Genomic DNA, 14,658 nt, shown 5'->3' with positions numbered 1-14,658 from the left:
TGTCTAGAGTAGAATGCAGTAAAAGTATGACGTTAGTGGTATCCTATTTTTAGAAAATTTAGCAGTTGTTTTTCCAAAAAATCAAGAACAGTATTTGATTCCTAATACTTTTATCTCTCTTCTCAAAAATTACGAAGATTATTAGATAGCAGTAGTGGAAATGTCAAACTGATATCTTAAAGTTCTTTTACCCCACACCTGGGGTAATGTTCGAATGATGTGGAGTACGACCATAAAAAATCCACATTTCTGCATGAAGTCAACTTAAAAACCATGTTATGTTCATTTTTGCTTTCAGCAACAGCTTCTGTTTTCGCTTCTAATACGAATCCTATGCATGGGAGAACAACCTGCTTGAATTTAGAGCTCTTTAGATACTAATCCACATTCAACAGGATTACGAAATCCAGTTCTCTTCGTGGTTTAGCAATTTTTCGTGCAAGGTGTTTGTAGAAACAGAAATTTGCGCTGATGTTTCCATTGCATTTTTTTTTAAGTAGTAACTTTCCTGTTAGATTTACTTCGGTGGACCCTTTACATCATTCGTACTTTTGCCCCATTTGCGGTTCGCAATTTTGCTCCTCAAAATTTCATGTGATTTACAGTTTATTTATAAAACAAGAATTTTGATTGCTACATGTTTGCGTTATTTTAAATATAACATCCTTAATGCTTAAAAACACAGTTTTGCCTTGTTTTTCGGAGTATTTTCAACTCATACGAAAAAAATGTCTGGATGTAGGCAATCCAAATCATTATCAATTCACGCCAGAGTTTTAAATTTAACAGTTCTACTAAAGTGAGCGAAACAAGAATAGAACTACTATGGTATTTCCAGTTATGATATGAATGATTGAAAATCATCCAAATATGCTTCTACAATTTTTTTTAAATTATTCAACGGATAAATCAAGCTTAAGTTTACTTTTTTTTGGATAAAGTAATTGGCGTTGAAAACAAACAATATGAAAAAGGTGCGAAATAAGAATAGTACCAATTATGTTTTTCTACACATATCAACATTTTTTCTTAAAATTTACTGTGGAAAAATGAATAATAATGCGAACTAACGCATTTTTAAGGAGTTTTTTTGCATTCCAAAGGCTTTTAAGGAATTTTAAGATTTTCCTCGATCTCTAAGGAATTTTACATTTAAGCTAAAAAACATTATCAATCTGCTTCATTTCTGTATGAACATGACGTGACAGGATGAAACATATATTTTAGGCTGCATTTGATTCCTAAAAAACAGGATTCTTATTCTAAAAAATTAATTTATTTATTCAGTCAAACACTATTTTTTAAGTTTTTAGTCATAGATGGCAGCACTATCTTGTTTTTAATCGAAATTGTGACCCATTTCCGACTATTCGAGATCAATTGAGGTGTGCTGAATGATTTTGGTCAAGAAGTATGAACTTGAAACAGCGTGAAGGCCTTGTAATTTCTAAAATCACTTGATTAAACAATTAGAATTGCATCACGGTCTCTTAAAAGTGAATTTCTTAATCCGATAGTCAAAATTAAATTGTACACGGAGAAAATAGACCGCAGTGGATCTAATTATTTCAGCTGGTTATGTCAATTATCAAAGCGTAGTTGATTTTTTATATCCAACTTTAAATATAATAGACTCAACTTCAAGCTGATGATTGACTTTACGCAATCAACTATTAATATGATGGATTTAACTGTAATGGTATAATCGATCCGGCTGTAAATATGGTAGATTCCACTACAATTGTATAATTGATTTTAGGCATTCAACTATAAATATGTTTGATTCAACTACAAACTGCTGATTGACCTCACACAATCAACCATGAATATAATCAGAGCAGACATTTTTCAAGCATCATAGTTGACATGGTTGCTGATTTTCCTTCATCGTCACGTTTCAAATCTCATTTGACTACTAGTCAAGCTTCAAGGGACTGGAAAAGCTTGACTATCGTCATGGATTTCTGTTCACGTGACGGATGTTATTTTTCAAACGACGGTCGTCAAGCAAGTTGACGGCGTCGGTTCAAAGCATTTTATGTATGATTCGAAAATTTTTGTGTATTTGGATTGCTTGTTGGGCGATTTGCCAGTGTCAGAAACAAATAAAATTCGGATTAAAAAAATACTACCAATTGCGGAATTACAGTATCGTAAAGGAATTTTTATATAGATAACTATGAAAAGCAATTTTTTTGCGCATATCGATATTGTCCTTCTAATCCCTAGCGAATTCTCATTGCTCGTGACAGTTGATGTTACGTTCGAAAATGTCAAGGTCCCGAACTATCCTGGACTGATCTCTAAAAACGGAAACGATGATCGTTGTTTTCAGATTTTTTTCAGCTACGACCATAACGTAACTTGTGTTTTTCGGCGTCTTCTAAAGATTTTTTTTTTATCTGAACAATATTCCGTCACAGTCAAAAAGACGACGACGGGCTGAAGGCGACTATGATTATTCCGATGCTTCATTTGACTGAAGGTTGAGGCGAGATTGTTTACTTGGTTACTCATTTGAAGGCATCTGTTATGAATGCAACTGCTTTAACTTTTTCACAGTCACAGTTTTATGATTGATGACGGTGAATTTTGTATGCTCTGAATATAATGGAATTAAATTATGGTATAATTGATTCAATTGTTTAAACGATACATTCAACTATATGTGAATGATTGATTTTAGGCATTCAAACATAAATATAATAGATTCAACTATACATTTCAGGTCCTCTCACATTTTACTCTAAATACGATAGATTCAATTGAAGTGGTATAATTTATGCAACTGAAAATTTGATAAATTCAACTACAATTTAATGATTGATTTTAGATATTCCACTTAAAATATAATAGATTCAACTATAATTATAATAGATTCAACTATACATTTCTATACTATAAATATGATAGATTCAACTGTAGTGATATAATTGATCCGACTGTAAATACGATAGATTCAACTACAAATGTATGATTGATTCTAGATAATGATCTATAAATATAGTAAATTTGACTGTATTTTTATGATTGATTGTGTTATATTTGAATCCTAAAGTGTTCATCCATGTTCATCAGCGAAAATTAAAAAAAAAATCATAAGTGAGAGACCAGTACGTGTTCTCTGCAGCAATCGTAGTGCTGTTTTTAGGTCTCAGCCGGCAGTTCCTGACAAGCAAGCGCTCTCTGGCGATGGGGAAATATTTTTCGCTACCAGTTCCTGGCAGCGGTCGTGTAGTTGACCGACCGTTCCTGGAATTAGGCAAAGTACACTTACTCTGGCTGCCCGTGAATTCAACGTGGTTCTCGATGTTCCTTTACGTAATCTTGGCAAGATCCCACAGGAAACTAGTATTGGTAAGTCAGTAAGGTTGGTATATCGAATGATAGATTGATGTCATAATATTGAGTGAATTTTCCCCCCACAAGGTCAATCTTCGCTGGGTGCAGAAGAACCAGGACGTAGATATCGAGATTTCCGGTCAGGTTTACTAGCATCGTGGCGGCTAAAACGAACTAGATGCAAAATGCTTAGTTAATGAATTGAAAAAAAAAAATAAATAAAACGAAGCCATAAAATATATCTTAAAAATATCTTGATAATTTCCAATATAAACAGAACTTTAAATTACAATATTTATAGTTGACCTCATTGAATCAATCGTAGAAATAAAATTGAATCCATCATATGTATAATTGAACCAATCATATTATCATAGTTGAATCTACCATATTTATTCAGTTTGAATACGGTTGTTCTTATAAAAACAAAATTGTAGCGATTTAAAAGATCTTTGATCTTATGTAACATGGAAATAATAAATAAATAAAAAATAAATATTTATAGTTAAACCAATCATATTATTATAATTGAATCTACCATATTTACAATCAAATCAATCAAATGATTAGAGTTGAATCTTCTAGAATTTTTGTTGAATGTATGTGAACAAACATTGTAAACATTATAGTTGAATCTTTTATATTTATAGTTGAATGCATAAAATCAATCATACAACCATGGTTGAATGAAATATATATTCATTTTTGAATGTACAAAATCAATCAGATTGTCTATTATATGTATTGATGAATTTTTGATAATTATATTATAGTTGGTCGAGAAGCAATCTGATATTTGATTGAATATAAGTGGATTATTGTTGGAAAAACTATACTATTTTCTCAGTGTCTTTACTTTCCTCTGGAACTTGATAACCATCTGGTCCAGCAGTATTATTGGTATGAATTGCAATTGACTTGGAAGTTGAGGTGAGTAGACAACTTTGACGGTGGTATATACCTGTGCTGGTGAGTTTTCGCAAATCCAGGAAAGCTTCCTTCAGCGTGAACTCCAACAAAACTGTGTTGGAAAATGGGCTAAATAAAACCGAAAAATCAATATTGAGATTAAATTTGGGTTGAACTGCAAGATAGTGCTGCATCTGTGACTTGAACGTGGATGAAGTGTTGTTTACTGAAAACAAGTCACAGTTTTTAAATTCCCACCTTTTTTCAGATTCCAAATTTACCCAGAAAAAAGGAGTTTGATATAGTTTAATACCTGAAATATCAAATTCCTTAGTGATGGAAGAAAGTATCCTCAACATCCCTTAAAAACCTTTGAAATTCAAGAAATTGCCTTAAAATGCAGTTATCTATTCATATAGTTCATATTTGGAATATGAATTAAAAAAAAAGTAAATTAAAACTTTAATTGACAATATTGACTGCTTCTAGCTGCGAAAATTTGAAAAAATAATTGAGAAAGATTTTTCACAATTGATAGATGTTGGTTTAGTAGACTTCAAGTTACTCAAATCTCGTAAATTTTCAGATAACTGTACATTTGTTTCATAAGGTGTATTTTTCTTGCTGATTATTTTGCTACAGTCAACAGTTATGATGTTGCAAAATAGAACTTTCCAATTCTTCTCATGGCGTTTCTTTACTGGAACTGCTTGGTTTTAATGATTATTTGTCGTTTTCCACTTTAAAACTAAGTTTTCGAACGAAAAAAAAACATATTTTATCAAATGCAATGTATTAATCAGCTTTTAGAAATAAAAAGCTTTCGTCTAAGTCCTAAAGAACAATCATCTTTGCTGAATCTGATCAATTTTACCAATTAAGGTCGTGTAAATTTTAAGTAATGTAGCTATATTTATAGGCTCCAGAATTCCCGAGATTTTTCAGCGTTTCCTGGTATTCGGGAATTCCCGATTTTTCTTTATTCTCGAGAATTGCTGGTCGAGAAATTCCAGGATAGGACACTCTAATTATTTTTTCAATTTTTAAAAACTGTAGAATTTATTAATCAAATGTTATTCTAAACAAATTCAGAATCAGTTTTTTTTCTTTCATGTGGGTTTGTTTGTTCATCAGTTATCAATGATTGATTTCACTCAACAATGATTCATTGTTAAACTTATGAACAATATATCACCAAAACTAGAGGGGATAGAAAAAATCTGTGTGAAGATTCGAGTTCAGGAAATTTAAGGAAAATCCAAAATCTACAAAATATATATAGGCAGCGAAATGCTGTTTTCATTAGTTAGCATTAGAATTCTACGAATAAATTTTCAAAATGCTAATAAGTTTTTATTGAAAAAAAATTCTTTCAAAAAACTTATATTTTTGTATGTATTTTAAAATAAATACAACGAATTTTATTATATAGCTTTTTTAAAATTCTCGAATAAATTGACCTCATATCTTAGTAAACTTTTAAATTTTTTGGAGATATTTTGTAATAAGTTTGTCTTTGTTTTAAAATTCTGAATTTTTGTCTTCTGATAACAAAATCTTCTTTAAATTTTAATGAGAAAAACACAGTTTCTACCTTTTGTCTTTGTCAGCACCAGTATTTTAATTGGCAGCGAAAAAAATACTCAGAACTTGAAATTTAAAACTTTACAAGGAGTGTAAATATCTTTTGAATGCATGGATGAAATTAAGGAAATTTTTAGTGAAGCTTCTTAGAAATGTAATGTGTACGAGCACAAAATTAAGTGACAATCTGTCAAATGGTTTTTGAGATAGCGTTCAATACTGAAGTTTATTGACAAAATTTTTTGAAAATTTTTTGGGCAGGATCGAGAAAAATCCAAAAAGTCCCAGTGAGAGATCCTCAAACAGCTGGAAATCAACTATTCGACCAAAGTTCACATGGTAAATCGGTTAAGAAGACCTAATTTGAATAAAAGTGATGATTGTTGATTCCACGAAGTGAGAGGAATGTGAGAGGTTTTCTCAAGCTCAATCCGATAATATGAATGATCAAGTGATAAAAAAGTCATTTTTTTTCAGACTGATTCGTCTAGCTGACTTATAAATAGGCCTGACTTCATTTCTACGAGGTAGAAAAGCTGCCCACCGGTGAAATAAACAAAATACGGTGGTCAAATCGAGCGCAAGATATTTGAACTGCTTGTGGAGAGATGTTTTGAAAGATTTCGTAATGGACAGCAAAACAAACTCTTTAGCGGTCACCTGGCAATTTTCCAACCAGTAACTTTTCGTTGAGAAGTCTCGCCTATATTTCCCGGAGATAAACAAAGATTAAAAAATCGAAAAATTTAATGTCTAGCACTTGAGAAGGCTAACGATTTTCGGGAACTGCAAATTACTCATTCTTTCACAACGACAGGATAAATGGCTTAATATACCAAGAAGACTGCCTCTTAATGCGATCGTTTTCTCTGGAAAGCTCTTCTATAGGTCTCACAAAGTTTATACTCTCTTCAAGTTGGATATGGAATCGTGCTTTTACGCAAAAATGGTAGAAGATTGATAAAAAGACAAATATGAAGTTTTTGTGCTGAAGGAGAACAATCGGCTGAATTTGTCATAACTTTGACCAAATCTCAAATTTGGAGTTATTTTGAAGGTCAAGCTGATAAAGTCAAGGTCAAGGTGACGTATCCTTTGCATCAATTTCTATCATTGTGAATTAGATAATATGTACGAAAATATTGCATGTGGAACTGAAATTTAGCTTAAAACATAAGCATTTAGCCCGTCGGTTTAAAAAATCAGCTAATCTTTTAATGTAAAATCGTTTACTCAATAACTATAAAAGATTTTAACAAAAAAATTACGTTTAAGTATATAAAACAGACGTCCGCTCATGTATACATAGCTTTCAGATATCTATCGAATATGGGAGAAAATGAGTATTCTGCAAAGTACGCGATTGATGTAGTAAATAAGTAAGTTAGTACATAAGATTTCATTGGATGTTCCGAAATTTCGAACACTTTTTCCCGTTTCGAGTTAACTGCTATCGCCCTTTTCGAATGTTACGCGAATGTTGACTCACCCCTCGCTCGATTGGAAAGAAACTGACAGATAAACGAATATTACAATCGGCTCACGGCGCCTCTTTACAGTAGGCTCTTTAAACTGTGGTAAGGCTTCGCCTTTTTTAAAAATTGACCATGAACTACTCGGTCCAAAATTCCACTATTAACAAAGATGACGCTTCTGAGGTTAGGTCCAATGAATCGATTAAAACAATTCAAACATAATTAGTTTGAAGGATGCTGCTTCCGACTACTGGAACAAGACAACTTAAAATTAACGTTGCTGCTCCTGTTTTCGAAATGTGGCACCGAAAACTTGTAAAGCCGTAACATCGTTTCGAACCGAGTGAGGCGATAAATTATCAATTGCTGTATTCAGGGTCGTTAAATTTTATGGATTGTAAATTGGATGTATCAGCTCGGTCGGTTAAATGCTTTCGAGCGCAGAGAACAACAACAGTTCCCGGAGTAAAATAAGTACGCATTAAAGCCCAGATTTAGCACCTCTTATTACAGAACCGAATTTCGATATCTCAACCACTTATGCCTTTTCCTACCATAAAAACTGGTAGGTATGAAGTGAGGTAAACTTGCATATTCTATTTTTTATTACTCGTAAGTACCATCCTTCAAATGTATGCCGAAATATGTTTGGAAGGATTTTGCTTGTAGCTCACATGAAAATTGGTCCCACTGCTGTATCAAATCATCATGATGCGTTGACAGGGTGGTTGGCGTACCGAAAAATTTTCGTCTGAATTTTAAATGCCAGATAAAAAGAGCCACTCGGTTGAGTTAGCGTAACGCTGGGAACAATTTTCATTAATTATTAAACGATCACTTCAAACGAGCTTCAACGAAAAGTTTTCGTTGCTGCTGCTGATGGTTTGATGCAAAATTTTTAGTTTTGCTGCAATCCATTCGGGAAACTATGGACAACGATGATAGTACAACGTTCGGAGATTTTCGTAAGAATTTTTAATGAGTATTTAATAAGGATAATTTTGTCATTTCTATCTCTGGTTGATTGTCATAGTTAGAGCACTTCTTGTAAAATTCAAAAAGGAAAGCATAAAAAAAACCATCGGTGGTTGATTCGATGTCAAAGTAAATGGATGATATATAAAGTGTTTAGTTAAAAATCGGCCTCAAATGTATAAAGTGGTGTTTCTGTTTATATGGCGACCGTGAAAAAAATGCCCTAGATGTTTCAACATAATCGTTCATTATAGTAATTTATAGAAGACACACGCGGGCATGAACACAAATTCACGATCTCGTATGAGAAGATTATCTATTCTTAAAATCCTTACTTTAAAATGAGTTCGGTAATTAATCATACGGAAAAAATTTAATAAATGTATCCAAAGACAACTATTTTACAAAAAGTATTACCAAATGTGTCTGTGTCGAAGGCAGATGTCAATTATTTTGAAGGTTCAATAACATTTAATTTTTTTACATTTTTTCCCGAAAGTCACACAAATTGATAATATCTGTAAAAAAAAGTAAAAAAAACTAGCGATAATATTATTTTAAAAGCCGACCTGAATGATGAAATTCAGTAATTTCTTTTAAATTATTTCATTTAGAGGATTTAGTTGATAGTTTAAATTTTGGATTAATATCGTTTAAGATTACGTAAAATAATTAGCATTAAAAATGCCAAAGCAATTTAAAATTCCTCCAGATTGCCACCCGTGATTTAATCCTCTTAGTTACTGAAAGGAATGTTGGGGTTGTTCTTTTCGGTGATACATCTTAAATTATTTCTGCAAATTATTGCCCAAACATGATTTTTTACTGAATTTAAACCTATTCAATTTTTTTCCTAGTAAGTAGACTAGATCGGTAGAACTCTTACTAATTTGTCCAAAAATGAAAATTGAAAAAAAAAGTCGGTGAGAATCTTTTGATACCAGTATTTTTCTATAGTGACTGAAATATCTTTTATTCTGATTTTACTAATCTTCATCCGGATTAAGAGTCTTTATTTGAGATTTCGGGCTGGAATCACTTAATTTTTTTTATAATTTTTTACTTATATGGACAAAAGTTTTAAAGTTTCCACCACGTTCACTCTTAAATTACGTTTGAAGAAGTGAACAAAAGAGATCCTGCAATAAATTTTTCCTTGATAAAGTTAAAAATCTTGTTGGAAGTTTACTTAAGGGGGGGGGTAGGGTCTAACGGGTATAAATAAACACCATTTTCACGATTTTTTTCTAGAGCTATCGTTTAAACAAATGTATTCAAATTTTTTGCATTATACAAAGCATTGTTAAAAGCACATTTAGTAATTTTTTCGTAGAAAAATATTGAAAAATGAGCCGGTGACGGAGCATTTTCGAGGATGCCTTTTAGAAAACAGGATTTGCGGTGGACACTGTATCTCAGCACAGAATCATCTGAAGTCAAAAAATCAGAGCAAAATATTTTTAATAGATGTTTTTCTGGACCCCAACGTTTTTATTTAACTTAAAAATATTTTTATGAAATTTTTGTGGCTGTTTGAAGTAAAAACTACGGTTTTTCTCTAAAAAATCCCCCAGTTTTCACCTCTAAAATCTCCCCAAAGTAAAAAAATCAAAAAAGAAAAACGTTGGGGTCTGGTATTTTATATGTTGAAAATATGTTCCAAATTTGAAAAGAATCGGATAAGTAGTTTTCAAATGACGATGTCCACGGACTTTAAAAATGTGCTTTCGAGAAAAACGCGTTTGAAGTTACTGCTCTTGCTTTCTTGCAGTATTAGATAGGAGGAGATAAAGGCCTATAACTTCTACAGTTTTGCTTCAATTGACTTGAAAATTTGACACAACATTCTTGAAATGTTTTACAATAAGAAAATAAAAAAATAAAAAAATCGATTTTTTGAAAGTGTTAGACCCTACCCCTCCCTTAAGGATTTTTGTAATACACAAATGTTTTAATGCTTTTTGAAATTTTTATTATTTTAAATTCAATAAATTTTATTTCTTTAATTTGATTGATTTTGGAAAATGTTTGTATTTTTATAGCCAATATTATTTTGGTGACATTTGACGGATTTCACGCCAAATCGACACGAATTTGGCATGTTCCTCTTAGAATTCAATGAAACTTTGTGGGCATGAGAATCTAACCTAGTAAAGCAACTTGGCATACTTATTTTTCCCCAAAAATGAACGAGACTAACATTTGGAAAGGCCCAAACTGTTCTGACAAAAAAATTAGAAATATTTTTTGCTCCAAAATTACAATTTCTACAAAAATGTGGTCCGTAAGAGAAATTTGGAAAAATGACTAAATTTAAAAAAAAAAAAAGATTTTATAAATTCTACAGTATTCTACACTGAGAAAAATGCATTTCAAAAACATAAATTCAATTTCCCAGAAAACACCATTTCAGAATTTGATGAATTTTTCTTCTAAGCCGGGTAGAAAAAAGGCCTACAAGTCATCCATAGTTTAAGGGAATAAAATGTTCTAACAAAAACTTTTTCATGATTTCAAAGTAGTCGATTCAGCCACAGTATTTGAAAGACCCAAATACTAGTATTTCACTAGCTACTTGCTAGCATCCTCAGTGGGTTATCGATAATAAACTTTGTAAGTGACTTCTTTGGTAATTTCTAGTCTTTTGTTTGAATTTTTGTATATATATTTTTTTGTAATTTTCTATTTTATATCATTTTTATAGTAATTCAGGCTATTTACGTTAAGATGTTAGATTTGAAAAAATGATTGGTGTGCCAAAATTTTCAACTGTGTTTAAAGCTGATTGTTTCAGAAAATCGTTCGATTTTGGCACTTTTGTGAAAATTGCTAATATTGATAGGGTATTTTTCGACATTTTAAATTAAAACATCCTATATTTTCGTACATTTTTCTGTAAATTTTTGTATATTTTGTGTATTTCTGTAAATGTTTGAAATTTTTTTTGTTAATTTTCGTCAAACTTCAGATTTTTTTTGTAAATTTTTGTAAACTTTTTAAATTTCCGTTTTTTTTGTCAATTTTGTAAACCTTGTAAATTTTGTAAACTTTGTACATTTTTGTAAACTTTTGTTATTTTTTTGTAAATTTTTCTAGTTTCTTGTGAATTTTTGTAAATTTTTCTAGTTTTTTGAGAATTTTTGATTTTTTTTTATATTTTTTTGTAAATTTTTGTATATTTTTTTAATAATTTTTTGTTAATTTTTGTGAATTTTTATTTGATTTTTTGTGAATTTTTGTAGATGTTTGTAATTTTTTGAAATTTTATTTAAATTTCAGTAAATAATTTGTTTATTTTAATAAATTATTGGAAATTTTTTTAAATTTCCGAAATATTTTGTTTACTTTTGTAAAAATAAATATTTTGTAAAATTTTGTTAATTTTTAGAATTTTCTGTTAAGTTTTTAAAAAATTTGTAAATTTTTGTAAGTTTTTATAAATTTGAGTAAATTTTTGTAAATTTTTGTAAATTTTTGTAAATTTTGTACATTTTGTAAATTTTGTAAATTTTGTAAATTTTTGTAAATTTTTGTAAATTTTTGTAAATTTTTGTAAATTTTTGTAAATTTTTGTAAATTTTTGTAAATTTTTGTAAATTTTTGTAAATTTTGTAAATTTTTGTAAATTTTTGTAAATTTTTGTAAATTTTTGTAAATTTTTGTAAATTTTGGTAATTTTTGTAAATTTTTGTAAATTTTTTTGGAAATTTTTGTGAATTTTTGTAAATTTTGGTAATTTTTGTGAATTTTTGTAAATTTTTGTTAATTATATTAATTTTTTGTAAGTTTTTGTAAATTTTTGAAAATTTTTGTAAATTATCGTAACTTTTTGTAAATTTTGTAAGTTTTTGTAAATTTTTGTAAATTTTTGTAAATTTTTGTAAATTTTTGTAAATTTTTGTAAATTTTTGTTAATTTTTTTAATTTTTTTAATTTTTGTAAATGTTTATAAATTTTTGTAAATTTTTAATATTTTAAATTTTAGTAAATTTAAGTTAATTTATGTGAATTATTGTAATTTTTTGTAAATTTTTGTTAATATTTAAAAAGTTTAAAATTTTTGAAATTTTTTGATTTTTTTTGAAATTTTTTTAATTTTTTATTTATTTGTAAATATTTGTAAGTTTTGCATAAAATTTTTTTTTAGTCATTTTTTTAAATATTTGTAAATTTTTTTGAATTTTCGGTATTTTTGTTAATTTTTGTGATTTTTTTTAAATTTTTTGTAATTTTTTTTTAAATTTTGTTATTTTTTTTAATTTTTTTTTTTTTTGTAGAGAAATGAACCCAACTTAGATGAAATTTCAGGGACTAGATAAGGGAAAATTGATGTTGAAAAACATGCGAAAAAAAAAATTCGCCTTGTCTCCCGGTGAGACTTGAACCCACATCTTGCGCCTCTCCGGGGCCCATGTATTAACATTCTACTACAGGAGACCAACCTGGCGTATGAATATTATACTAGTTGAGTGTCGATGTCTATCGGAATGAAGGGAATAGTTCTCCCATGTGATCATAATCATTTTTCTTGGTCTATTTCTATTCCCATCTTTTCATCTTACGGTAGTTGGACTCAAATTTGGATATTTTAGGCACGGCAAGATTTGCATTGCCTTCTCATATACTGCACGGGTTGTCAGTTATGATGAGAAATGATGCGTTTGCCGTATTTGGATATCCAACCAAATTCGATGACCACATGATCACATGGGAGAACTATTCCCTTCATTCCGATAGACATCGACACTCAACCAGTATAATATTCATACGCCAGGTTGGTCTCCTGTAGTAGAATGTTAATACATGGGCCCCGGAGAGGCGCAAGATGTGGGTTCAAGTCTCACCGGGAGACAAGGCGAATTTTTTTTCGCATGTTTTTCAACATCAATTTTCCCTTATCTAGTCCCTGAAATTTCATCTAAGTTGGATTCATTTCTCTACAAAAAAAAAAGTTTCGCTGACTGAATGTTTGAGTCAAGACCCATCTTTGGGTCACAGTTTAAAATTTTTTTTTAATTTTTGTATTTTTTTTTATTTTTTTGTAAGTTGTTGTTATTTTCTGTTTATTTATCTTAAATTTGTTAAATTTATGTTAAATTTAGTAAATTTTTGGAAGATTTGTTTTTTTTTTTGTAAATTTTTGTAAGATTTGTTTTTTTTTTGTAAATTTCTATAAATTTTGGTATTTTTTTTTTTAATATTTGTGAATTTTTTAAAATTTTCTTTTTTTTGTAAATTTTTGTAATTTTTGGTAAATTTTTGTAAAACCTTATAATTAAACTCAATTAAACTAAAAATGTTTTAGATTGTATAAATTTTGGCTTATATTTTTGAATTTAAATAGTATTTTGTTTTGTATCTTTTTTAAGCCTTTGTTAACTTTTGTAACTTTTTGTGTATTTTGTAATTTTTATTATCATTTTAAATTTTTTTGGGTAATTTTGGAGAAAATATTCGTTATTTTTTCGTACTTTTATTTCGAATTTTTTTAACTACTTTATATCATTATTATTGTATTTTTTGTGAATTTCTTCACGATTTGTCATATTGTTTACACAAGAGTTGTTGATGTTTTTGTTCACAAGTTTTCTTACGATAGAATTAAACATTCAGACATTTAGATTTTTTTCATCAACTTTTAAAATTTTATGTAGCTGTTTCTTTTTCCTCTGATAATATTCCTTCTCGTGTTTGATTTGATGATTAAGATTGGTTCTTCCACAATAAAGTTATCTAATTGAGAACTTTTTGAATTGCAATTGAATTTAAAACTAAGGGTTCAAGTCGTTCGAGAACTCAAAACAATTGACTACTGTCAGTAAATAGATTCCTTTGAAGGAAGATGCAATAGAGATCAACTGAATTTCGTAAATTTAAGTTGATTTCTGCAATAAACCCAAATATGGCGATAAAAACCTCACTTTTCTACATGACACTAAGAAATTGCAACCCTGATTCTTGCGGTTTCTTCATAATTTGCCACAGCATTACACGTATTAGCTGAGGATTTTCTGTGCAACGATTCCTAGGCAAAATCCTATTATCGAACAAGTGCAGCTGTAACACCAGTTGGATGCGGCGATGGTATAAATTATCAACAATCACTTTTAGTCACTGACGATTTTTAACCCTGTGTATCCTTCACTGAAAACTTCTTCCTGAAGTAAATTGTTTTCTTTAATCTTCTGCGTAGATTTTCCTATTGATCCTTAAAATTGTTAATTCAAACGAGGCCTCTTGAAAACTTTCCACTCCACAAAGGGTTAATTCACTTTTCCGCTTGTATCGCCTTCCGAAGTTGTTCAACCAATGCATCGAAGTGTCACGTGTGCCCCAGAAAATCACAACAAGGCCATTTTCCAGCGAGCGGCAA

At 29.8% G+C, this 14,658-nt stretch overlaps 1 protein-coding gene across 1 annotated transcript in view; it reads right to left on the bottom strand.

The window, feature by feature from the left end:
* LOC129752000 (potassium voltage-gated channel subfamily H member 7-like) overlaps positions 1–14,658 on the bottom strand; it is a 141,208-nt gene that overhangs the window by 114,580 nt on the left and 11,970 nt on the right. The gene's annotated exons all lie outside the window — the stretch shown is intronic.

This window comes from Uranotaenia lowii, chromosome 3, assembly GCF_029784155.1.
Source record: "Uranotaenia lowii strain MFRU-FL chromosome 3, ASM2978415v1, whole genome shotgun sequence".
Lineage (NCBI taxonomy): Eukaryota > Metazoa > Arthropoda > Insecta > Diptera > Culicidae > Uranotaenia > Uranotaenia lowii.
The sequence above is the reverse complement of the archived record's forward strand: the minus strand, read 5'-3'. Positions and strand labels throughout refer to the sequence as shown.